General features: G+C 43.1%; 1 long non-coding RNA gene across 2 annotated transcripts in view; it reads right to left on the bottom strand.

Annotated features, from left to right (window-relative positions):
- The window catches only part of LOC125961039 (uncharacterized), a 164,493-nt gene that overhangs the window by 3,535 nt on the left and 134,911 nt on the right, over positions 1-26,047 (bottom strand). The window contains exon 2 of one of the 2 annotated variants that reach the window (XR_007471336.1): positions 58-144. The exons of the other annotated variant lie outside the window; for it this stretch is intronic. This is a non-coding gene — a long non-coding RNA (uncharacterized LOC125961039). The remainder of the gene's footprint in view (positions 1-57; positions 145-26,047) is intronic. 2 annotated transcript variants of the gene reach the window in all.

A 26,047-nucleotide genomic window follows, 5' to 3' on the forward strand; every position in this document is an offset into this window, starting at 1 on the left:
CCTGATCACTTGGCAAAAGATGGATCAATTCAGGAATCAAAATAATTTTTTTCTCACCTGTTGTTTCATTATCAGGAACTCTGCCACCATCTGTGCTCCTCTGCATCCTTATGCAGGGACAATCCGGAAATCAAGCAGATAAATCTGAAGAAAGAGAAAACAGCCATGAGAACCCAGCCTTTCAGAGTATTGTTAGATATATCAAGCATCAATCCCCAACCACTCAGCTGGGAGTGACCCCTGCCACCTTACCCACAGGCATGCGCAGACAGAAGGAACGCTTTTTCCTCCCATGGTCAAGAACAAGGCTGCATTGGCTACTCGGCATGTAGGGAGAATATAATATCCTCATTTTGCAGAAAACAATGCAAGTTATGGGGTGTTATACTTTGATTGGACTTACTGTTCAGAGTTATTAGTTTATTAATATTCAGTTCCTAGGATTAACACTAATTCCCAGGTAACCCTTATCATGGTCTCCTGGAGAGTCCTGTCTCCACAGCAAGGACACCTCTCACAAAATTCTTATTTAATAATTCTTGGTGAAAGACACCATCATTTGTTCTCCAACACCAATTACAGGCCTTTAGCACCCCTGGTGCACCTACCACCACCCCGGATGCCCTTGCCCTTAGTCACCTTGGTTCCTCCCCATGTGGGAATCAGTAACAACAGAGACTCAACCCTAGCTCTGCCCTCCATGTCCTTGGCCATGTGGCCAGGAGATTTTCTATCAATTTAATGGAGGATGGAACAATCTGAGGACCCATGTTTTTTGACATTACATGTCAAACACTAACCTGGGCTTCAATGAAAAGGTAATTGATTAAACATAGCTCATGGATATAGTGTTTGAAACATAAAGAAGACCTAAATCTTAATCAGAAAGCTATGACCAGTGAGGGTTTACCAGATAGAAAATCTGTGTGAATTCCGCAAAGTAACATTACCTGTGAATGTAACTAACATGGGGAGACTTTCAATGAAGACCATCACTGAGGAAGCTGCCTAGAAGTCACATGTAGAGAGATGACTGAATGATTATTATGTGAGCAATTTTTAACAGCCTCTCTTTCCTTGTCAATAGCGGGGATTTCATGCTGGAGAAGAGCCCACTGAATGCAATGAATATGAGGACATGTCACATACAACAACCTTAACTCCACGTGTGTTACACTTTCAGCCTGAATGGGAGACTTCAGCCGTTATTCACCACTGAATTAACATAAGCTAATTATACTAGAGGGAAACCATGCAGATCTCAGAATGTGGAAGGTTTTTAGTCACCCTCCAACCTTAGACAACATGAGAGAGTGCACTCTGGAGTGACTCTTGCAAATGTCCTGAACGTGGGAAATAATTCAGCTGAAGCCTCGCATTTATACACCAACAGCTCACACTGGAGAAGACGAACCTTATAAAGGTAATGCAGCGAGAGAGCTGACTTTTATTCACACCAATAAACTCACACGGGAGAGAAGCCCTATGTTTGGAATGACTGTGGAAGAGCTTTCAGTGACCCTCCAACGCTTCAATAACATGAGCACATTCACACAGGAGAGAAACCACAAGGAATATCATTTATGTGAGAAAACACTTAGTCAAAGCCATAACCTTAGTCATGGGGGATAATTCACACTAATGAGAAAGCCTACAAATGCAATGAATGTGGAAAAGCCTTTAAACGCAGCTCTCATGCTTATACGCACTAGAAAACTTACAGGAGAGCCACCCTATGTCTGGAATCCATGTGGTGCAGCCTTTACCCAGAGCTCCCACTTTTATAAACACCAGCGAATTCATACTGAGTAGAAACCCTGTGTCTGTAATCAAGGATATTGAGCCTTCAGCCAGAAATTATCCCTTTTAAACCACCAGGAAAGTCATGTGGAGAGAAACCCTGACCCTGTAATCATGGTGGAAGAGCCTTCAGTTGGAGCTCCAGCCTCAGAATACACAGAGAACTCAGAGTGGACTGCATCCCTGACACAGTAGAGAAGACATCCCAAGGTTTACTACGAGGAGAGCCTTCTTGGTGTAAGGCATCTAATCACTGCTGTAGAAGAAATCCAATGAAATGAATGCTACAGTTCCATTAGTCATGGAGTCATTAGACGTGAGAGGGTTCACACTGAAAAAATAGTCTCAGTGTAATGAAGGAAGGACATTATTCAGTGATTCCTCATTCCTGACTGAACAAGAATGTGCTCACACTGAGGAGATGCCAATTCTAAAGACAATGTGGAAAATCTTTCACTTGCTATTCATCAGAAAACTCATACTGGGAAAATAGTCTATAAAGAATGTGTTAGCATGCAATTGAGTCAATAATTCAGTCCTTCAGCAATTGTCTTATTATTAAATATACAGTATAAAGATGTAGATGGTGAAGGGTTTTGAGAAGTGCTGCAAGCAATATTCAGTATCAAGTAAGAAGAAACGAAGCAAACCTGCTTCAGTAGATCAGGATTTGCAAATACATAAGCGCTACTGAGTGGGTATGTGTCATTCAAAACCATGAAATATTGTGATAAGTAAGAATGAATCCATTTTCTGTTAATACTCTGTCACTGTTGATCAGTTAGACACTTTCTGACTTTATAAAATTATAATCATAATTACAAAGACTGGGATCAATCAGGAAACAACGATGAATGTTAACTGAAAATATAAAACATAGTATGATGTGTGTTAACTCGTACATTAGGGTCCAAATATTCTTATACGCATTCCGGATGAATGGCTTCAAGAATAAATACACACATGCTTTGTGATTAACCTCTGCTGCTTCAATTAATTCTATTACTTAACGTTCATTTACTATTTCTCGTATGACTTAAAAAATGTATACATTAATTATATTTAAAGAAAGGTGAATAATTGTGGGTACATGGACAGGAAGAACTCAAGAATTCAGAGTCAGATGGTGGTTTAATCCCTACATAGCATTTTGTAGCCAAGGGTTTCTTTGTTTGTTTTGTCCAAAAAGAACAGATAGATATCTTCAGGACTGAGAAGGTGAAAGATCTTTGAAGACATAAAAAGAGTTCTACTTTAAGAATGTATTAGAACATTGAGGGGTGCATATAGTAAATCATGTAAACACAAAGGAGATCCCTCACAGAGCCATTGGTAAGTCTACCTTTAAAGCTTTACTCTTTGATGTAGAAAAATTGTACTAAAAAATGTTCCGGGAGAAAGATCACCATAGAGACAACGACTATTTTGTCAATTAAACCTTCAAGAAGGCTAGCTAGGGAGAGTGTACAGGCTGCCTGATGAGTTCTGGACCTTTTTCAGTTCAATTTCTTTTTCTTTGTTTGCCAAAACATTCGTTATAGCCCTGAGGTCCATTGAAGTCTAATGGGTTGAGAAATGGTATTCTAGGGCCTATAAAGCCCATCATGGGGACTTTCCTAGCATTCCAGAGGGTAAGATTTCACCTTCCAATGCAGGGAGTGCGGGTTCGATCCTTGGTCGGGGAGCTAAGATCTCACATGCCTCGCAGCCAAAAAACCAAAACATAAAACAGTAACAATATTGTAACAAAGTCAATAAAAACTTTTAAAATGGTCCACATCAATAAAAAAAATCTTAAAAAAATTTTTTTAAAAACCCATGATGTTACCTGCAACATTACTGTGTGTACATGCATCTGAACGCACACACAGACACCCATTCAAGGGAGGGACAGTGTAACAACTATCTGATCATAAAGGGAAAATTCGATTCAGGAATTATTAGCATAAAGGATTCATGCAGGAGAAAAATAAGATAAATCACCCTGTTCATTCATTTATAAACTTTTAATTATTAAATATTTAATGAGAACTTCCAATATTTCAGAACCTGGATTGTTATGATGATTAAACATAAATAGCAGAACGCCTTTCTCTTCATAGAACTCTATATTCTAACGCAGGCAATAAGAATAAATTGCAAAACAAAATTTCTGACATTAAAAAAAAGACATGTTCATACATTGTATAGTCACAAAATATCACTACTGGTCTACAATAAAAAGTTGGCACTTCATAAAATAAAATTGACATTTAAAACAGTCTCAATTCTGGAACTTTGGAAAGTTATATATTTTTAAAAATACTGGTCAGTAAAAATATTTTACAAAATTCTCAATTTTGGAAAATCTTCTCTACATGAATTGGGGAGAGCAAAGCTAGGTTTCCTGTCTTAATAACCAGGTTTGCTCTTCTCTATATTCCAAAACAAGTATTTTTTAAATTGTCAGAATTCAAAACTATATGTTTGAAAATCAGTACCGGTTTTTATAAGGATAAAAATTCCCTGTACGTGCCTGTTAAAATTCCTTTCATTATCCATTTTATTCAAAATTCAACCGGATACCATTTTAAAGGATAACAGACAAGAGGATTGCTATCTTCCTCTTTATATTGGGCTCTTAATTTCTTTCTATTTTTTTTGATAACCCAAAGCAATCCAAAATAACACATTATTATCATAAAATCTAGAATTTCCCAGTGTGTTCTGTAGTGTATAGAGTCCCAATGCGATTATATACACTATTGGTAAATTTGAAGTTAAATGTATTCCTAAATACAAAATAAAAATCTAAAAATGCATTTACCTATATGTTTCATTATGCAATAATGCCCTTTTAAGAAAGAAATGGCTTACCAGATGCAAGAATACCTGGAAGTTGCATAATATGTTTTTATATTTAATAACAGAAAATAAGGTAATAAGTGATTTTTTTGTTGTTATACATTTTTATATTCTTATGTAAATTACATATTCATTGTTTCATCAATATGATTGTTTTCTGGTTTATTTTACTCCAGTGTGAATTATAGTGCATTTACTCTTGATAGTTTTCTATTAGAAAATGATTCTTGATGAAATTCTCTGTGATCAATTAACTTTGGTAAACACTGCCACAGGCAAGAGATGTCGCCAAACCAAAATTTAAAGTAAATACTTTTATGGCTTACAATGTTCTATTTTGAGGCTCAGAAATATCTAGCAGTTTATGCAGTTGATGCTAATTTGTGTGGGTGCTAGGTTTTAGTTACACTAATTTGTGATTATTTCTGAGATGAAAATAAAATTATCTGCAGGTGGATTCCCTTCCTCAGTGCAGGAATAATTGTGAATTAGTGTTTATTCTAAACTGAGATTACTGAGAGTAATTTAACATATTTACATCTACCTAAAGTTTGTTTCCAGGGAGAAAATTCGCTGAAAGTTTAACTGTTTTAAAAGTATAAATCCCAGCATATGAGTGTCAAAAAAACTTTTTTCCCGCTTTTCCAGAGCAGGGGTTGGCAAACTTGTGTAAAGGACCAGAGAGTAAATATTTTAGATTCGTCATAGGATGTCTGTTATTTCTATTCATCTCAGTCATTGTAGCCAAAAAGCAGCTACAGTAAAACGTAAATAAAGGAGTATAACTGTGCTTCAATAAAACATTATTTATTGACAAGGAAATTTGAATGCTATATAATTTTTGTGGGTTGCAAATAATGTTTTTATGAATTATTTTCAGCCATTTATATATATAAAAACCACTCTTAGCTTGTAGTTCCTACCAGCACAAGCTTGGTGTGGAATTTGGCCGATGGGATGTAGGATGCAATGGCTTGTTCTCTCGAATTACAGTGCAAACATCCCTCCTTGGAGACCAGCATTTCAAAACGAATTGATTGTACTAGCCCTCCGCCAGAAAATATGAAAACTACAATCAAAACAAAAAACAAGTTACCAAAATCTGCCCAAGATGGGAGAGGACTTACTCCTCCCCCAGGGTGCACCCCCTGCTCATGTATGGTCCCCTCCTGTTGGCGTCCCCAGCCACCAGCAGTGAGTGAGACTGTCCTGACCCTGTGCTCCCTGTCCGGCCGCATGCATGGGACCAAAGAGTTCCGAGCAATAGTTATTTGCTGGGCACAGATCCTCATCCATCAATTCACCGCTAACTTCTGTGGCTCCCAGAGGGACAGAAGCCACCTTTCCAGCCCCACCCCTGGCTTGGAGTCCAGCCGCTACGGGTCCACCTTCTCTGAGGGCTAATGGCCAGAGTCTGACAGCTGTTGTGGGTTCTGTGCACCCAAATGTGGTTGCGGCAGTGACCTGCTCTTCAACCTCACGGCCAACATCAGCGGATGACTCTGACAGTTCAAGTCACCAAATATCTTATTTTGGTAGGGGACAGAACATCTTCTACAAAACATTTATAAAGAACATTTCTGTTGCCCAGGATGGGAAATCTGGGCCCTTTCACACCAGAGACAAAGATCAAAGAAGTAGCACGCGGGGTGCACTGTGTAGTTGACCACCGCGCTGTTATTCCAGTGCCGACCCTGCGCGCAACGTGCAGCCAGCGAAGCGTCCCGGCGCTGTGTCCTTCGGCTATTAAGCTACAGACCGGGAAGCACGTGGAGCCAGAAGTGGAAGCGGCCCGGTGTCCCAGGACCGGCCCAGAAAACCCGACGGCCCCTCTGGCGTCAGTGTCTCCACGGCTCCTCCTGCAGCTCGGTCGGCAGGTCCGGGAAGGTGCGACCGTGTGTCGGGCGGAGCACAGGACAGGGCTCCGGGCTGGGGCGGCGATTGCGGCTGGGTCCATCCCCGCACGAGCTCCCGCCCCCCTCGCTGACGTCGCAGGTGCTGGATGCGTGGCGGGAGACTTGGAGGCTGCGAGGAGAGGAGCGTGGCGGCCTGCAGGCCCAGGAGACTGTCCCGCTTCTCTGCGCTCAGGGGAAGCGGCAGTCATAGGAGCATCACGGACAGTAGAGCGGGTCCTCGGCCCGGCAGAGGGCTTCCCACCGGCCGGGCTCTGACCCGCGGGGCCGGAACAGCACCCGCTTCCCTCCCTAGGCGTACATCTCAGCCCGCTGTCTCTGCCGTCGCCGAGGGAACTTGGGGTCAGAGGACAGAGAGAAGGGGCATGATGCCAGCATATCCTCTGGCACCCGGAGGCTGCCTCGTCCTCCGCAGACAGTGGCCTGTCCCTGAGCTTGGCGGCGGGGCCCAGGGCCTCAGACGCGACGGTGCCCTGGCCCTTCCCCAAGCAGAAGACCCGGTGCTCATTTTGAAATGTATAGTAATTCCAAATTACTCTGTTGTGTAACAAGAAGTAACATAGTGTTGTAGATCAGTTATATTTCAACAGCCAACCAACAAGCAAACAAACTCATCCAATAACAGTCCAATTTGTGGTCCACAGAGGCAGGCGTGGGAAGGGGTGGGACTGGATGAAGGTGGCCCAAACTGCAAGCGTCCAGCCGAGAGATGAAGTACCAGGGATGCAATATAGCACATGTTAAAGGTAATAAATACTTCTGTCTCCTACACATAAAACTGGTTAAGAGAATAAATTATAAGGGTTCCCATCACAAGAAAAACACATTGTTCTATTTCGCTAATTTTGTATCTATATGAGATGATGAATGTTCACTAAATTTAGCGTGATAATCATTTCATAGCATATGTAAGTCAAATCATTATACACTGTAAAGTTACTCTGTGCTCTATGTCAGTAATATCTCAGTAAAACTGGAAGAAGATAAATGAATAAATAAAATGGTGCCCCATTGAATCTCGATTAAAATGGATGCTAAATGGAATTTTAGTGGGCATGTGCAGCAGTTTTTGTATTCTAATAAAAAACATTATTGATTTTCAAAAGTGTATTTTGTAATTGAACAGTTAATTTAAAATACTTATTTCATAATATTTTGAACAATTATCTTGGCTGTTAGAAAGGGAAATCTATGTTTATTCTTCCCAAATCTTGCAGAATAGCTTTTCAAAGGTTCAGAATTTTGTAAAATATTTTTTAAAAGCCCAGTCTTTTTGAACTTCCAAAGATCTATAATGACACTGTTATAAATCTCAATTTTATTTTTTAAAGTGGCAACTTTTCTTTGTAAATAGTAGCAAACATTTTTTAGTTACACAATTTGTAAACCCTTATGTATGTTTGATTTTCAATATCAGAAATTTTATATTGCAGTGTATTTGAATTGACTGCATTAGAATGTAGAGTTCTACGAAGATAGGAACATTGTATTATTTACAATTTAGTCCTCATAACAAGACAAGTTCTGAAATCCTGGAAGCTTTCAGTAAATATTCATTAATAATTGAAAATTTGATAAATTAATGACTGAGGTAACTTAGATGCTCTCTCTCCTGATGACACATTTATACCATTGATTCCAGACTCACATTTTCTCTTTAGGATCAGATGGATGCTATATGCTCTCTGCCTTGCTTTCACGTTTGTGTGTGTGCGTGTGCATGTACACAGACAGGAGCACAGACACACAAATGTTGCAGGTAATATCCCATGCTTTATAGACCCCTACAATACCATGCTTTCACCCATTAGACATCCGTGGACTTTAGGGTTATAATGAATGTTTTTAGGCCAACAAAGTAAAACAATGTACCTGAAGAGGAGCCCGACCTTATCAGGAAGCCCCTACACTCTCCAAATCTGAAAATGGAACTCCCCATGTCTCCAATGATTTATCTTATTTTATCTTACCTTATTTTATTTATTGGGGGTATAGTTGCTTTACAATATTGTGTTTCTGGAATGATCTTCCACCTTCTTCATTCTGACATATCTATCTGTTCTAGGTGGGGGGAAAACATTTTGGATAAAAAATTCTGTTGCAGGAATAAATCCCTGCCTGACTGAATTCTTGGAATTTTCATGGTCGGGTCCACAAATTCTCTAGGACTAGGACTCTTGTGAAAAATTAAATGTATTTGTAATTCAATTTTAAGTCACGAGAGGCACATTAATAGAAAATATAAATGGAATAGAATAATTGAGGCACCAGGTTTTACAGTGTTTTGAGAGAGAGGCCTTCTCACCTTGTGAGTTCATCAGTGTGAATAAAAGTTAAGGCTCTGCTGAAGTGTGTCCCACATTTATCTCATTAAGTGTTCTCTCCAGTGTGAGTTTCTGGTGTATTTAAATATGAGGCTCCAGCTAAACTACCTTCCACATTTATAACATATATAGGGGCTCACTTCAGGGTGAGTTTTCTCATGACATCTAAGGTTACAGCATTGTCTACAAGCCTTCTCACATTGATGAGACCTGCATGGTTTCACTCCAGTATAAATTATCTTATGTTAATTCAATGATGAATAAAGGCTGAAGGCTCTTCCAAATTGATTGCAAGCATAGGGTTTCTGTCCTCTGAGAGGTCACTCATGTGGCGTGATAGTTGAATTCTATGTGAAATCTCCTCATATTTGTTACATTCAGTGGGTTCTTCTCCAGTGTGAAGTCTCTGCTATTGATAAGGAAAGGAAAGGCTGTTAAAAGTTTGCTCACATAAGATTCATTTCTTTAGTTCTCTACACATGAATTCTAGGCTGCTCCCTCAGTGATGGTCTCCACTAACTACCCCCCCACCATGTTACTTATATTCACATAGAGTCTCACTTTGCTGAATTCACATAGATTTTTCTATTTTGTAGCCTCTCACTGCCATCGTTTTCTGATTAAGTTTTCGGTCTTCTTTATTTTTCAAACACTATATACACGAGCTACATTTAAGAAACTGCCCTTTTGAAACTCAAGGTACAGTTTTTTTGGGGGGGAAAAATGGTTCCAAATGCAAACTATTCAAAAGCCTCTGCCAGGTCAGGGTTTAAGTCAACTTTCAGTCAGATGGTTGGGCTGAATTCCTCTTACCCTAAGATCATGTCTCTAATGTGGACAGCGGGGTTTATCCCCATAAACTTACTATTGACCTTCAGATAAATGGCTTCTTCCTGAAGCTACTGTCTGTGAACATTTTTAAAATGTTGATCTTTAACAGAGAGAAAAAGTATGAAATGGAGCAATATATAAGAAATTGGAAACATATTATAGGATATTGACAATTAGCATATATTTTTAAGGGTAAAACAAACGAAAAATAAAATGGATGGGATGTTGGCGAGATAAAGATGAGGAAAAGCACCAAAAGGGAGAGACTGAAACAATGGGTGCTGCGTTGACGTTTAGCACCAGTAGCCACAGAGCCATCCTTTCCTCTAAGGCCAAGGAATATGCAGAAGGTTAGATTAATAAGATTGATACGTTCACAGAATTGTGACACCATCAGAGGGATTTTTCCACATTGACTTCAATAAGATTCCAGAGACATTTCACTCAAAGAAACCTGCAATTGACATTACCCCAGTTCTGGATGAAGTTCACAGTCACATGTCTTGAAAGTCACTGATTCCTAAAATCATGCAGGACATTCTGGTACAGGCTGCCCACTTTCCCCAAATGTTCAGAGGTGATGGTCGAGGGTGACAGTACTGAGAAAAGGCAGCTGTGTGTATCAAAAGCTCAAACCTGTTTGACATCAAATCCAATGTTCTTCTGGGCTGACTTGGCATATGTCTTTCACGTGCATCACAGAGATGGGCACACTCTGAATACAGAGTGACTTTCATGGTAAAGGACCATCACATGAGGGGTGGTGTGAAATAACCTGCACAGTCCACAACAGAATGTTAACTGTGAGCTGACTGGCAATTAAAAAACGTGTACTTGGGGATTCATAAATATCCCTGCTCCCCACTACTTTCAGTTAAATCTACAGACTTAGCACAAGACAGACAATATACATGTTCCGCCACTTTTCAGCAGTGACTACAGCAAAGTATTCCCCAATACAAACCTCACTGTTCTCATGTGGGAAATACTTTAATAACCTCTCAAGAGAGCTGAGTGATTAAATGAGCTGACATGACATGTTTGAACATAACAAAACCCAATAAATAAAAGCTACAGGTGAATTAGTCATTAAAATGTCAGAGAGCCTTGATACAATGTCCACCATTTTGTGAGTGAACAGACTGTATATACAACTTGGGGTCTGCAGTTGCTGCCTCCCTAACCTCGACAGAGACCATTCATTCATCACCAGATATGAGGACAGACGGGCTCAACTTTACAAGCCAGTGGTCCCGGGGTTGCCAAACTCTAAGATGATCCCCAACTGACCTTTCCTGTGGGTTGAGGTCCCTCTTTCCCTCCTCGTTTCCTGGGACCTCACCACTTTGACTATCATGGTCTCTCCTGTAGCTTCCTCCTGTCTTCCCTGCTCGGAGACTAATCAGAGACTCTCGATGGTTCAGGCCTCTCCAGGGCTTCACATATGGCCACAGTTTTCTAAGTGTTCCTCTACCTACTGTATCCTACTCAATGCACCAATTAAGGAAAAAATGATTTCTGTAAAGTGCTTCCAGTTTCTGAACAAAGGTTCCTAAACAGGGGGAAAATGGCTGGTTTGGAACAAGAATGAAAGGGCATATTTTGTTGTGACTTTTTAGAGTTTTCAAAATAGTCAATTGTATTCTCAGAAAACAGATTAAAAATTGGAAAAACAAAGGAAAAAAAGCAAATTTGGCTCCACTGTCCTCTCTGGGCCAGTCCTGCTGAAGGGCTTCTTCTCTTTCTCCTGCCCCTCAGCCCAGAACAGCCCTGTAGCTAGCATCTCTGACCCTGGACGTATAGATCTCACCTGTCCACACACCTCCTCCCCTTCCAGACCTTGAACTTCTGTTCTTGCTCATCCTTCCACTTGTGTCCATCACATGACAGAGCTCACTGCATCGCAGACTCGCTTATGGAGTGAGTCACACCCCCGTCAAACCCATGGCTGAGCAGAGAGAAATACAACCTCTCATGTGCTCACTTTACCATCACAGCCTTCATGGAGTCTGGAGCACGTCGGTGTAAATGTTGGAAAGGAGATGGTTGCTGTATTAGCCCTTGCCCTACTCCACGATACTCACAGAGATGCCAGACGACAGGACTAGTGCTCAGAGCCTTGACTTGCACCAGGATACACTTAGAGCACTCAGTCCAAGTGGTGACACCTTTCTATCCACCGGAAAGAGAATTACCACTTCAGGAGAAAAAGCAAGTCCCCACTCACCTGGGGACACATTGCCAAGAACTCAGCTGCTAGTATTCTCTCTCAGAGACACTGTTTACTCTAAGCGGGAAAATCCAAGGAAAGAGAAGAAAGCCATGAGACTTGAATCCTATCTAGAGTTTTCAGACCTAAGAGTCATGAACCCATAAATCTTTACCTGGGAGTGAACAACCACCCCACCTGCAAATGTGAACTGGTCTTTGAGAAAAGAGGAGTGATCTTGTTTCCCATGGTCAAACTAAAAAGGCTTTGGCTACTGCTTCTCAAAAGGGAAATATTAGTATCCCAAATTTACTTATTAGGAAATAAAAATCAAATAGTTTTTAAAGGTAATTAACCCATGATATTCCAAGTTATTTGTCAGTTTCCTCCCTCACCCCAAATGCTAGGAGAGCCTCCAGTGCACTGACCCCACTCTCCTAACATGTGTGCCAATCGTCTTCATTTTTATTCCAAATTAATCAAATCAAGGTATTTCAACATATAATTATGAAGACCAACAATTTCCATGTTCCTCTTTCCATATTCCTTCCAAATTCATCACATTTGCTGGTCAAGATTCCAATCTTGGAGGTCTCCAAGTACCTGCTTCTTCCATGACTCAATCTAACTAGGATATTAAATCTGGTAGGGTTCAAAAATCTCCAAACATCTTTCAAATATCCCTGGACATTGTACTATATCTAGATGATTAAGTCTTATTCTATGCCTCACAAATATTTCAGACATTCTTCATATCTTTTGATTTTTAATCATTCTCAGTACTTTCCTCACTTTCCACAAGAGGAATCACATTCTACTAGACAGATTGATCAGATAATTTGAGGAAATTATTCAGCTCACTGTCACAAAATCTACAAATATTCCTCATGGTTTATTCCCAAGTCCATAGTAAGAATTGAAGAATCATCTGTTCCTAGGCCAAGCCCATTTTCTCCAACTGTATTCTTTTCTCTCCTGCCTCCCTGGAAACTTCATGTAATTGATTATAATTTAAGTATTATTTACCTTGGTATTAAAATACAAATGCTCTAAAACCCTAAAAATATCTTCCTTGAATGTTTGATATCATCAAACAACACCAGTCTTTATGTAAAACCACACAAAACCCACAGCCTGATGGGCTGTTTGTAGGTTAAACATATTTATATAAAGACTAATCCTCTTGCTGCAAATTCTCTTCCCAGAACTGGCCACAATTCACAAAACAGTGAGACCTCCTGCCAAGGCATCAAGATTGCTTTTGGAGGCTTTTAGAATATTAGCAAATTAAAGGAATCACTTATACTTTCCTTACATGTATCTAAGTGGTTAACCTGTTGAGAAGGAAAAGCTTGTGTTAGGGAAGTTGTTCCTTGATTAGATTTATCCTGACTGGCCTCCAGATTAAACGAGTTCTTTACGATTATAAAATATATGAGGTTATCTGATCTATTAACAGGAGCCCACAGACAATTCTCTGCCTGATTCTATAGAAAGAGACTAAAACTTTGAACTCAGGAGTGTGGTAGCTGCATACTTTAAAGACACAAACACAGTTTTCCCACACATTTTGTTTCTGGTGATTACTAAATAAAATTTCCCCAGGAGGAATCAAAGTCATTTATTATTCAAATATTTTTAAATTTAAAGATAGTTATTTAATTTGATTAAAAATCTTTGGTCACAGGCGATCTGAGAGTAGATTAGGTTACTGTGTACATGGAATTTCTGTGGATTTACAATTCTTATGTAATAGTTAAGAGAAACTTGCTTTATAACTCTACAGTTGACTTTTCTGCAATTAGTCCAGAGAGAAAAACAGGAGAAAAGAAAAGAAAAGAAAAAACAGATGAGTAGAGATATCGTGAAATATTACATGTGTTGCCTGTAAGTCCTATTCAACACAACAGGGAGAGGAGAGTTACTTAGCCAGTAATTTAAAGAAGGAATCTCTGAGGCACTGACACTTAACCTGAGAGTGAAGCAGTATAAGTGTAGCTGGAACTATATATGTGTATATCAAGGAGGAGATGAACAGAGATGAGAGCGCTCATTGTAGAGATAAAATCGATGCTTGGTTCTGTTTGTGTGGTTCTGGGACGTTATGTTAATGACTGAGCTCCAAATAATTAGTGGAGCCGCTATCTGATACTGCAGACGAGAGGAGTAGTAGTTTTTATTTGGGGAGGAAGTTCCTGGATTCTGTCAGATATACATTTCATTGTAGGTGCCTGCTTCCCATGCAGTTATGGATGAGACCTCAGAAATGAAATCTAGCATTCGTTTTTACGCATTATTATCAGAGTGGTAACAGCCATAGACTGAATAATTATCACAGTTTTCGAAGATGGTGTATGTAGTAAAAAGAGAGAAGAGGGCTACAATGGAGTCTTGAGATGTTGAAATAGTATTGTTTGAGGAGAACCGTGCACAGTACACTGGCAGGAACTGACTAGTTTAAAGGCAGTGGGGAGTTTGTGATGTCAGAGAACCTTGGAAATATAAATTTCCTGACGGAGGTCATACTCGTATTCTGCTTGGGTTCAAGTAAAATACTGAGAAACATTCATTGGATTTAATTACGGAGAGATAACTATAATGTTATAAAGCTTTATGTATATGCAGGCCAATAGTAACAGGGAGATCACCACTAGTAAATCTAACTGTGGGAGGGGCGCCCAGAGATTGTCACTAATCCTGCACTACTCTTTCAGTTTACTTTGGAAGGAGGAAATTCATTGGGAAGGAGCTAGAAATAAATCGGTTCAGAGATTTTGTTTCAAGAATGAAGAAACTGAAAAAGATGAAAGGGAATGGACTGGGAAGAGATGGGTGTTCGCTGATAGAAGAGCTTCAGTTTACAATTAATAATAAAATATCCTCCAGAGAGCAGGAGAGAAGGGGATACATTTGAGAAAATGGGCTTATCCAGGCGTAGAAATGACTTTCAGTTTAAACAGGAGCAGCATCGCCAGTGGGTGAAGATGCAGGAATAGGTGTTGACTTCATGACAGTGAGCTGACACATTTCTTCAAATTATCTACTTCATTTGCATGGTCGGAGGTGAGCACACTGTTGAAAGTGAGGGAAGGTGAGAATTACAGGGATTCAAAGAAACAAGGGGAACATTCGAAGTGTGTGCAAAGCATGGGAGAATGATTTATGATCACGTCCTGGTAGGATGCAGATATTTATAAAACTCATTGGGAGATACGTATGATAGATGCAGCCATAGGAAGCGGAGTCTTTTTGTCATCTCTGATAGGGCTCTTGATCATCAGCTGTGCTCAGAGGTCAGAGGGACCTGAGAATTGTTCCATAAAACTCAGGAGACATGGGAATGATCGTGAAGCTGGGTCAGTGCACTGGAGGATTCCTGTGTTGGGAGAACCTAAACACGGTAGTCATTGTGTGAACAGACTGGAGGGGAAGTGTTGTGATAAGAGGGAGGATTCCAACCACTGATTTGATAGGTGACATATCCAGGTGAAATTTGAATCTGGGATCCACACCTCAACACCAGCATATTTAGGAATTTGAGATTCAGAAACAGCCTGAGCTACGTTTGAATTCTAGCTCTGTCATTTTCTAGCTGCATGATCTTCTCACATAAGCAAAATTTCAGAACCTAGCTTATGTTATTTGTTAAAAGGTAACTAATCTATAAGTAACAGGGTTGTACTAAAGATAAATGAGCAAACGTAGGTAAATCTCAATCACAGGGTCTCAAAAGGAATGTTTTCTCTTTTCAGGGTCTCAGGATCAAAGGGTTGTGATCCACCCCTGTTCCTGACACATTATCAGTATTTGTCTATGCAGTAGTTAATGATTAACATTGACTTAGGTAGCACTTGACAGTTGACACATACTTTCCTATAGAAAAATTATGAAGTGAAGAATGTTTCTCCCCATGACATTTAGTAGGACAGAAGTTCACCTACTATTTCACTAATGTATCTGAATGTGTCGACTAAATTTCACCCCAAATTAAACTTCACTCTATATTTGATGAGCGTGTCTGCCCTGTGTGGATTGTGGTACCCAACAGTGGGCTTATGATGTGCGTACTCCTGCTGCTTTCCTGTGCAAGGGGTTTTTAGTCCTGATTTGTGTGACAAGACCTTCCAATAAGACATGAGTCGCTGGATTGTTTTCCCCACCATGAAGTAGATCCAAAGTGGTCTGGCCACATGGTCCAAGGCCATGGAGGGCAGCAATAGGGTTGAGGCCCTCATGTTGCTTGATTCCCACATGGGGAGGAACCAAGGTGACTGAGGGCAAGGGCATCCGGGGTGTGGGGAGAGGGCACAGCAGGGAGGGTGGGGCCTCTGAAGCACTGGGGCGGGTGTTGGAGAAAAAATCCTGGTGCGTTTGATCAAGAATTATTTCATGAAACATTTGAGAGTGGTGTTCTTTCTGTGGAGTCAACATTCCCCAACTGATCATTGTGCGGGTTTCCTGCAGTTTGGTGTAACTCCTAGGAACTGAACATTAATGAAATAACTCTGAAAAAGTAGCTCTAATAAAAGTACAACACCCAAGGATTTTCATGTTTTATGTGTAAATGAAAATATTACTGTCTTGATTACGTGCAGTAGCCTACACTGCCTTATTGTTGACCCTGGAGAGAGGGGGGTTCACCATATCTACATGTGCCTGGGGGTTAGGTGGTAGAGCTCATTCCCAGGTGAGTGGCTGGAGATTCATGCCTGGAATGCCTAACAATGCTTTAAATGTCTGGATTCTCTTGGTTGCTTTCCCTTTCCTCATCTTTACCTGCTCAGTTTTTCATCTGACCCTGCATAAGTATGCAGAGGCGGACAAGTGTTGGCTGAGTTCCTTACAATGAAACAACAGGTGAGAAGAGACTTATTTTTATTCTTGAATTGGTCCGTCTTTTGCCAAATGGTCAGGTTTCTCCTTTTGGCCTTGATCTTCTAAGTACACCCATGAAATACTAATGCCAGTTATGTTCACCACCCTGTTAGGGTGACTGATGTGGAAATAATCTCCTTCTGTCTTTCACACCCAGTTGTTCCAGACTCCATTAATGCTGTGACTTCACAGAACACATGGGAGAGATTTTCACTAAAAACAATAAATACAGCCCTTAGCCTCAGTAAAGAAAATTTCCCTAATTACCATGTGAATGACGACAACAGCCTTAGGTGTGTGGTCAACACAGGTGATAGTAATGAGAGAAACAAGTTTGCAGACCGGGGGTGCGGGTGGGGGGTGGGGGGTGGAGTAGATGTTAAAGGTGCTGGGGTGGAGGTGGATGCTGGACAAAAAAGAGTAATGAGGAATTATTTACTATTTCTAATTTTTAAAATATTAAACTTTTTATAGACTATATTTGAACATTTTTAAGTCTACAAAAGAACATAAATAAAATTTCCTTCCTTCACAATAACTCAATTATCCTATGTGTACTTTTCTTTTTAAAGAGTTTCCTATTTATTTATTTATTATTTATTTTTGGCTGTGTTGGGTCTTTGTTGCTGAGCACGGGCTTTCTCTACTTGCTGCGAGCGGGGGCTACTCTTCGTTGAGGGGCACGGATTCCTCATTGCCGTGTCTTCTCTTATTGCTGAGCATGGGCTCCAGGCGCGCATGCTCAGTAGTTGTGGCTCACGGGCTTGGTCGTTCCGCGGCACGTGGGATCCTCCCAGACCAGAGATCAAACCCATGTTTCCTGCATTGGCATGTGGACTCTCAACCACTGCGCCACCAGGGAAGTCCCTCCCTATGTGGTCTTCACCTTTGTTCAAACTTGAAAATTAAATGTAACATATGCAGATTATTCTTTTCTTAATTGTAACTGTGTATTGAGGAGAAAGTGTATGATAGACAGAATGAAATGTAGGGCACTGGACAGGAAATGACACATTAGGGAGCTCGAAGCCCTCACTCCCCGCCAGTAACATCAATACAGCCACCAGGGTTTGTCAGCACAGGGGAACCAAGAAGTGGCAACAATGATCTCTTTTCTGCTCCCACCACTCTCAGACCTGGCAGGAGTACGGATTACCTGCCGATATGTGTGTGTGCGTGTGTTTCTTTTTTCTTCGTGCCACAGCTGGACTTGCTGATTCAGCCTGCGTGTTTTTAGAAAGCAATGGCCATGTTGCGCTAACAATACAGTGGACCCTCCGTCGCTCTTGTGTCTTTGGGAGTTGAGTGCACACAAAATTTGTATGATGGATCCAGGCGCGAACTTCCAGTTTTCCTCTTGGCTCATACCTGCTATGTCAGGGGAATGTTCTTCCCTTGGGAAATCAGCTCAAAGGTTTTGGAGAGAAAGGCTGCACAGGTGTAGGTTGGGGCCAGCAACCCTCGGCATGGACGACTGGGCAAACCAAGTGAATTGCTAAGGGTTCCTGATATGAGGAAACTGGCTGAGGACATAGAGAGGCCAGGCCTGCAGAGTGAAAGTTCTTCTTGTCTGTAGGTAGCTCTGGGTGTGGGTGGAGGAGAAACATTGAGGGGCTGAGATGCCAGCTGCCTGTCCCTGGACTGCAGAAGGAGGGGGCAGAAAAGCAGGAAGTGTGGCTCATGTTTGTTTCTGACACACTCATCGTTCTGGTTCTTGACTCCAGGCTGTAAGGAGGAATTTACTCTTGTTTTGCAAAGTTGCTTTACCTATTCCAATTCTCTACTTTTCCATTTACTCTTTTCAAAAGATATATATAAACTCACTATTTTCATTAAACAGCTTGTCATCAACATTTTTTCCAAGTCAATACCTATACATCTAGCTCATTTTAAAAAAATATCAATAAACCAAAGCACAAAGTGATAGTACTGTATTGTCTGAATGTACTTGAAATTTACTTACCTTGTCCCTCTCAATGGCTGTTTTCTAAATGTTCTGTTCTTAAGTAATACTGATATCAATATTCTTAGTACACATGTATTTGCACAAATGTTCCCACCTACCCACTTCTTGTCATTTGACTTTGCTTGTGGAATATGTAAAGATCAATTAGGTTGTCAAGTTATCAATCGTTTTCTTTATGGCTTCTGGGCCCTGGTTTTGCTGTTTTAGTAACATCTCCACTCTGCAATTACAGAATAAAATGTCGTCCGTGTTTTCTATTGGTACGTTCATGGTTTCAGCTTACAGTTCACGCAGTCCATCCCCCTGCAGAATTTTCCTTGTTTACAGCGGCCGGCGGCCCAGGAATAGCGTGAAGAGCGCGTCTCCTTCGCGGCAGCCTCCCGGCACCATCCTCCCAGCTCCTCGTCTCCCGTCTGCTGCCGGGGTCGCGCCGTGTCGTGCCGAGCCGGGCGCTAGATCCGAAGCGGACTCCCCGAGACGAGCTCGGGCGTTTGGGCGGCCGGCACTGCACCCTCGCCTTTCGGCGATCGGGATCCGGCCCGGGGACGTTCGAGCCGGTGGTCGGGCGTCACCTGGCGGCCGCTTTTATATCGTCCCTTGTCTCCGGAGTTTCGGCGATCTTCGCGAGGGCTGACATCCGGACGCCGGGCGCGAGGCAGCGTTCCGGGAGCCCGGCTATGCGTGTGGCGACTGTCCCGGTGGTCCCGGGGCATGGGCTCCTCCTGCGTTCGCTGGAGATTGGGTGTGTAGGTCCACGAAGCTGTGATCGTTGCCGCGCTCCCTAATGGGTTGTGAGGGCTGCCTGGCTTGGTCGACCAGCAACCGCCCGTGCCCCTCCAGCCACGGGAACTAAGCGGACTCGACCCTACCTCGGCCGCCCGCCGCGTTGTGTAGGGAGAGGGTCTTGCGAGCCCTCCGGAGCGCCTGAGGCTTGATGGTCCGTCCTTCTGAGTCACTTTAGGTGCGTTCATTTTCTACCACTTCGGTCCACGAGCGTCCCACTCCGGACGTGGGGAACGCACCGGGCACGGGCGTTGAGGCCGTTGGAGGGCCCGATGTGCTTGTTGGCTGGCGCGCTTGGGTCCCGGTCTCCGGAGCATGGGCGCTTGCTGCTCTCGCGGGATTTGGACGGGCAGACATGTGTAGTGTGAGGCCGGCGCTGCGCTCCCTAGAAGTCGTTGAGTGGTGGGTCTGCTCGGTTCGACCAGCACTCCCTTGTGTCCTTTGCCCGTGAAACGCCCACATGGAAGCACGTGGTCAAGAAAGGGTATCCATCCCCGGAGTCGTCCTTGTGGCCCGGTGGTCGTACTTCCGCTTTCCAAGTGTCGCCTGAGAGTGTTTCAAATTCTCCTACGGACGTGGACGCCGACAAGTTTCCGCCGGTTTTCTCGCTTGATCCCGTTCGCCATTATTCCCAAATATGTTTTTCTCCGCAGTGGGTAGGGTCCGAATGGCGTAACGAGGAGGCACTGGAAGTGCGACCCCGGCCTTCACGTCCTCCTTCCCACGGGACCGCCACGCCCGTCCAATAGGACGCCCGGTGCTGCTTCTTGGCCGCCTTGGGAAAACGGTGCGTCCCGGTCCCGTCGCCGTGGTGGAGCTCCTCCCCTGCGGCTACTTTCTCCGAAATCCGCGAGAAGGGGTCATGGGGCTCCGCAGACGGTATTCCCCTGCAGGCCGAGCTGCGTCTACGGGGGAGCGCCCGACGTCCCACTTCTGTTGGCCCCGTCGTCGAAGCGCTTGTGTGGACCAGGTCCTCTCACCACAGGTGACAGCAAGGACAGTGGCGGGCGAGAGGTAGGGCACCCCAGGCGCAGCCACGGTTCCGCCTGTGGCTTGGTTGTCGGAGAAGCCTGACAAATGGGGAAATGGGGAGCTGCCTGGGGCGTCTGGTGATGGTCGTGGGGAGGCACGAGGCAATGCGCGGTCCTGGGTGGGCGCGGTTGTCAGAGGCTCCTCGTGAGAATCTTGTACCGGAATGGCCTCTGGACGCGCGTGTGGACGAGGAGACAACCCGGGGAGAGAAATGGGACCTGTGGTGGGTCAGAGGGGATGAGTTCGGAGGGGTGGAGGCGCACCTTCTCTTCCGTGCCATCCAGATATATCCTGGTGGTTTTTCCTCCATTTGGTTGTTACCTGGCGTCCGCTGCTGCAAGGAAGACTAGATGACCATACAGCGTTGTCGTGTCAAACAATTTCAGTGACTTGAGAATTTGTTTGGAGATCCATTAGCGTTAGACACTGGTGAAGTGAGAAATTCTGAGATCTACAGAACTGAAAATTACTATTGTCGTCGTTACTCAACAGCATTATAATTACCATTGTTTGTAATTAGTGATAAAACTGAGTAAAGTTGAGTCACACAGTAGCTGATTAATTGGAGATGATCAAAGAGGGGTTTTCAGTATTTCTAAATCCTGCTCAATGGGCAGCGGTCAAGGTGGAGACAGCAGGTATGTGCCAGGTAAGGCTGTGAGGGGTGTGAGAATAAAGAGAGGTACTGAGCAGATTATGGAGGGTTTCTGAATGGTACAAGAGGCTGGAAAGCATTCTTAAAGATATGTGGGGGAACAGATCTGGTAAGTTGCAGTTTACAGAAAGAGAAAGTCTCATTGCTAGTCTCCACAGAAGGATTCAGTAACAGAGTATCTTATCAAATGCTCTCAGTTAAAAACACTCCAGGTAATCCTTTAGAAACATACCCTACTCATTTGCTAGCAGAAGAATTATGCATTGCTGCATTGTTTGTAATATAAACAGATTATTGAATATCAGCGTGCATCCCAATGTGGATTGGCAGAGTGCATTATAGTACGTCATCCATTCAGTGCATTGTCATGCAGGAAACGATGTCTTGATGGAGGATAATTTGCAAGATATTGTCAAATGAATAAAAGTAAGATATAAGAACACCGTGCCTAGTATTCTATTTGTGTTTTTAATTAGGGTGCCAAGGAGAAATGTATATTCATATTTGCTTGTATGCACATAAAGACACTCTGGAAGTTTGCCGTGGGAAACCAGATACATGGCTACCTGTGGAGGGCAGGGGCTCCTGGGCAAAGAGGGGGAGGCGGTGCGGGGCACAACGTAATGCAATTTTCAGGACCTTCAACCATGTTACATGTATTACAACCTCTCTAGAAATCCAAGAAATTGAACTTTTTAAACCTCGAAGGATTAAAATGCATTTACTATTTCTACCAACTGAGTACCTGTCAAGTTTGTTTCACCATGGAGCTATGCCTTCTCTAAAATGTCTACTCAAGCCTTCCATGGTGATTTTGACTATTTTCCCTTACTTTGGTAGCAGACAAAACCAGGGGAATCAACGGCTGTGTAGTTCATCAGCCCCTGCAGTGGCTCCCCTGCGTTTTTCTTTCAAATACTTTATACACTGTGTTTTTTGGTGCTATTTTCGTAAGTTTTATTTGCAAGAAAGAGGATAGAGGAGAAATAAAGCTGTATTAGGGTTTTGCTAGGGTTGCCAGAACAAGATGGTGCAGACTGGGAGGCTTAATTTTCTCACAGCTCTGGAGGCTTTGAGTCCAAGATCAAGGTGTCTACAGGTTCAGTTTCTTCTGAGGCCTCTCTCCCTTGCTTGCAGGTGGCTGCATTCTTGCTGCATCCTCAGATGGACTTAACTCTATGAGCTGAGTGTGCATGGCTGTGTCCTAATCTTCTCATAGGGGCATAGCTCTGGGTTAGGGCTCACCTTTGTGACCCATTTTAACTTCATCATCTCTCCTAAGGCCCTATTCCCAAATACAGTCACATTCTGAGGTACAAGGGTCTGGACTTCAATATGTGAACTTATAGGGTTTCAGTTCAGACCTTAAGGGAAGCTGCTCCCCGTTGCTTGAAGCAGAAATCTCAGAGGAGATATGTCATCCTTGACATATGCATACATATTTGAACACTAATATAACAGTTAACATCATTTGTGTTCTACTTTTTAGTTACCATTCAAAGTTATTTCCTGATTAACCCTAGTGTTTCTAAGTATATTTACAACTTCATAAAGACAGAAAGTCACTAACTGATCAATAATGACTGTATTGAAGGAAAACTGGCCCATTCTTACTGAGTACAAGGTTTTATTGTTTTGAGAAACACACGCTCACTCAGTAGTGTTTACATATGTCCAAGCATTGACCCACTGAACTGGGGATGCTTTATTTCTTGTTGCTCGTTATCAAAGTTTGCATTCAATATTTCTCAAGATACTTCACAATCTACACATTTCTGCTATTTGTAATACACTTTTCCACAGTTGATATGGTAGAGAATATTTTTTCCTGGATCTCAGCACTCATGTTTTTGTGTAGTCATTAGCAGTTGTTTCTGTTCTGAAATGTTCAGTGAGCATCTCTGGATTGGCCGGAGGTGACAAGCTGAGAGACTATAGCAGCTCACTTAACTCCTCCGTCACTGAGAGGCCTGGACGAATGGGACCTTAAGGTCCCTTGTGTTCATTCTTCAGCACATTTTCTGAGAATTGTACACACTGGGGACACATTAGAGACCCTGCTCTCAAGTTGCTGGGTGGAGTACACAGACTCCTGTAAGTGAAAGTCTAAGAAAAATAACTTTGAAGAGCTCTACCAAGAAAACAAAACTGGCGATGACCGAAGCCCAGAGCTCCTGGGCCGCTGCTGCCGGGACAGCAGCCCAGTCTCACCACAGCGGGGCGTTCTCTGCTGCTGACTCAGCCTCCTTCATTACAGATGGCATTTAAGATGTGACGGGCAAAGAGAAAACACTAATGTGCAATGGGCTGGGGAGGGGCCAGTGTTAGACGAGGGGGGCCCTGAGGCTTTTCTGAGGAGCTAACATCTAAGCCTCCATCCAGGTGAGCAGAAGCCACCAGCCCTTTGCAGGTCTAGGGAAAGCGTATCCTAGGCAGAGGGAAGAGCAAGGTCAGTAGGTTGGAGATGTGTCCAAAGCCAGATGGTGAGAAAACACTGTGGCTCCATTGTCCTGAGTAAGGGGCATAAATGATGGCATATGGGGGGGAAGGGAGGGGTGGGTCGAGTCAGGGCCTGGCTCAGGCTGGGAGCCTGTGGTCTGAGATTTGCTGCTGATGTGAACGCTCCTCTACATTCCTAGTGCACATTAGATGTCCTGTGCCCACAAAGGGGGAAGACAGAGTGTCCAGAAATCATATTGGGCTTGATGCAGTAGGCGAGGCACCAGCAAGATCACAGGGTCTGAAATCAGCGGGGGCTTTTCTGACATCACTGAGACAATTTCTAACACAGGAGACTGAAGGCCAAGTTCGGCAGTCTTGCTCAGCATGAGCGAAAATGAATTCATTTATAAATTTGCAGAACCATTGTCTCAAAGAAAAACTTCATCTTTCTGAAGGTCACATAGAAAGGGTACAAGGGAACCAGACCTTAGAATTCCTACTTCTGTGTAAGACAGTCACCAGCAAATTGCTTGGAGAGTTTAAGGAACATATAGCTTTAAAAGAAAAGACGGAAAAGTAAGAAGAGTTCAGTGGTGAATGGGCTCATTCTAAGCCAGCAGGCTATGTCTGGTGGTAGGCAGCCGCGCAGAGCTGCAAACTCCCTGCCCTGTTGCCAGGATCATTCGTATTGTGCTTTATCTGCACACTTACAAACACAATTCAGCTGAAGTAACCCTTACTGACTCAGCTATCTCCCATTTGACGTTCTCAGCTCACGGGCATGTGGTGTCTGCAAGAACCGCCTCCTCCAGAGAAGGCCCAGGGTCTCCACCTGACACATATGTCCCCTGTCCCATCATTTCACCAGTGTCATGTGACCTCCTTGCTTGCCTCTGCATAGCATGTTCCTGACGGGATCCCTTTTTAGGCGGGGGAATCATTCCTTTCAGCCATCACCTCAGGATCAATATCCTTTCACCTGCAATTTTACTCCTATATTCTTTGAAAGAGCATTTCAACAAATTCTCGATTTGAACAGGTATGTTTTGTATTTATTGATTTTTATGTATCCTTCGTGTATCCTATGCTCTGTCTTCTGCCCTTGGCCTGTCGTGAAACACCTGTCTGAGTTTATCAATGACATCTAATCTCCCTTCCTGTTACCTCTTTTCCATTCTTCTCCACCCTTCTGTGACACATGTCACTACAGTCACATGCTCATTGCCATGATATTCGGTCCTTCCTTTGGGATGCTTATTATGCCTTCCTGCTTCTCTGATGCATCGTGGTCCAGTGTGTGCTCTGCCCATCACTCCCAGCAGCCTCCTCCCTCGCTCTTCCCTTTGGAGCCCCTGCCTCCCAGTTCAACCGTCATTACTGGGCACCAGCTCCCAATAATTTGCAACCTGACTTACCCTGTCCCCAAATCTGGGCTCTGTAGCATGTTTCCCTGAATAATTACCATGCATGAAATCTCATTCCTCTCCCTCTTCTTCTCCTCAGCTATAACCCCTGTGGATGCCCCATCCCTCCTGGGCTCCAGGTCTCCATGGTTCAGGATCATCCATGATCCATTTCTCTATACACCGGAGGTTATCTGGCATGTGGAGTCCAGCTCTAATGGAGTGAGATGAGCAATGATGGGCAGAGGGCAAGGTAGAGACAGGAGGTATGTGCCAGGTCAGGCTGTGATTGGGTGAGAATAAAGGGCAGTGCTCAGAAGAAGAGTGGATTATGGAGGTTTTCTGAAGGTAGACAAGATTGGGGAATATTTTTAAACACAGGTGGAGATGAGGTCTGATAGAGAGGTTACAGTTTAAAGAAAGCAGAAGTCTCATTGCTAGCTTCCTCAGAAGGATTCAGCAACTCACTATCTTTGCATAGTAACATTTTATCAAGTGTTCTTTCAGTTAAAGTCCAGGTTACACATCCCTTGGAAACTTATCCTATAAATTTTCTAGCAGTGGAAAACCATAGGCCAAGGTTATGAATGGCAACATAGTTTGGAATACCAAAAGATCAGTAAATATTGGCGTTTATTCCCATGTGGATTGGTGAAGTGAGCTGGTGCTGTTCTTTGTGTTTTGTCTAAATCTCCTTCTGAGCCATCGCACAAAGCCTAGCAGAATATATGAAGCAGAGGTGCAGTGTGACACGTCTTCTCCTGTTACCGAACACAAGTTCCTGTGCTCGATGCCCAGTGAGGCCAAGCAAGTGGAATGTCAGTGTTTGTAGCAGAGAAAGGTGTATTGCAGGGCCACGCAAGGAGATGGATGGCTTGTGCCCAACAAAAGCCCAAACTCCCCAAAGGCGTTCAGCAAAGCATTTTGAAAGGCCAGGTGAGGGGGTCGAGGTTGGTTGTTGCAAACTTCT

Source organism: Orcinus orca, chromosome 14 (genome assembly GCF_937001465.1).
Source record: "Orcinus orca chromosome 14, mOrcOrc1.1, whole genome shotgun sequence".
Lineage (NCBI taxonomy): Eukaryota > Metazoa > Chordata > Mammalia > Artiodactyla > Delphinidae > Orcinus > Orcinus orca.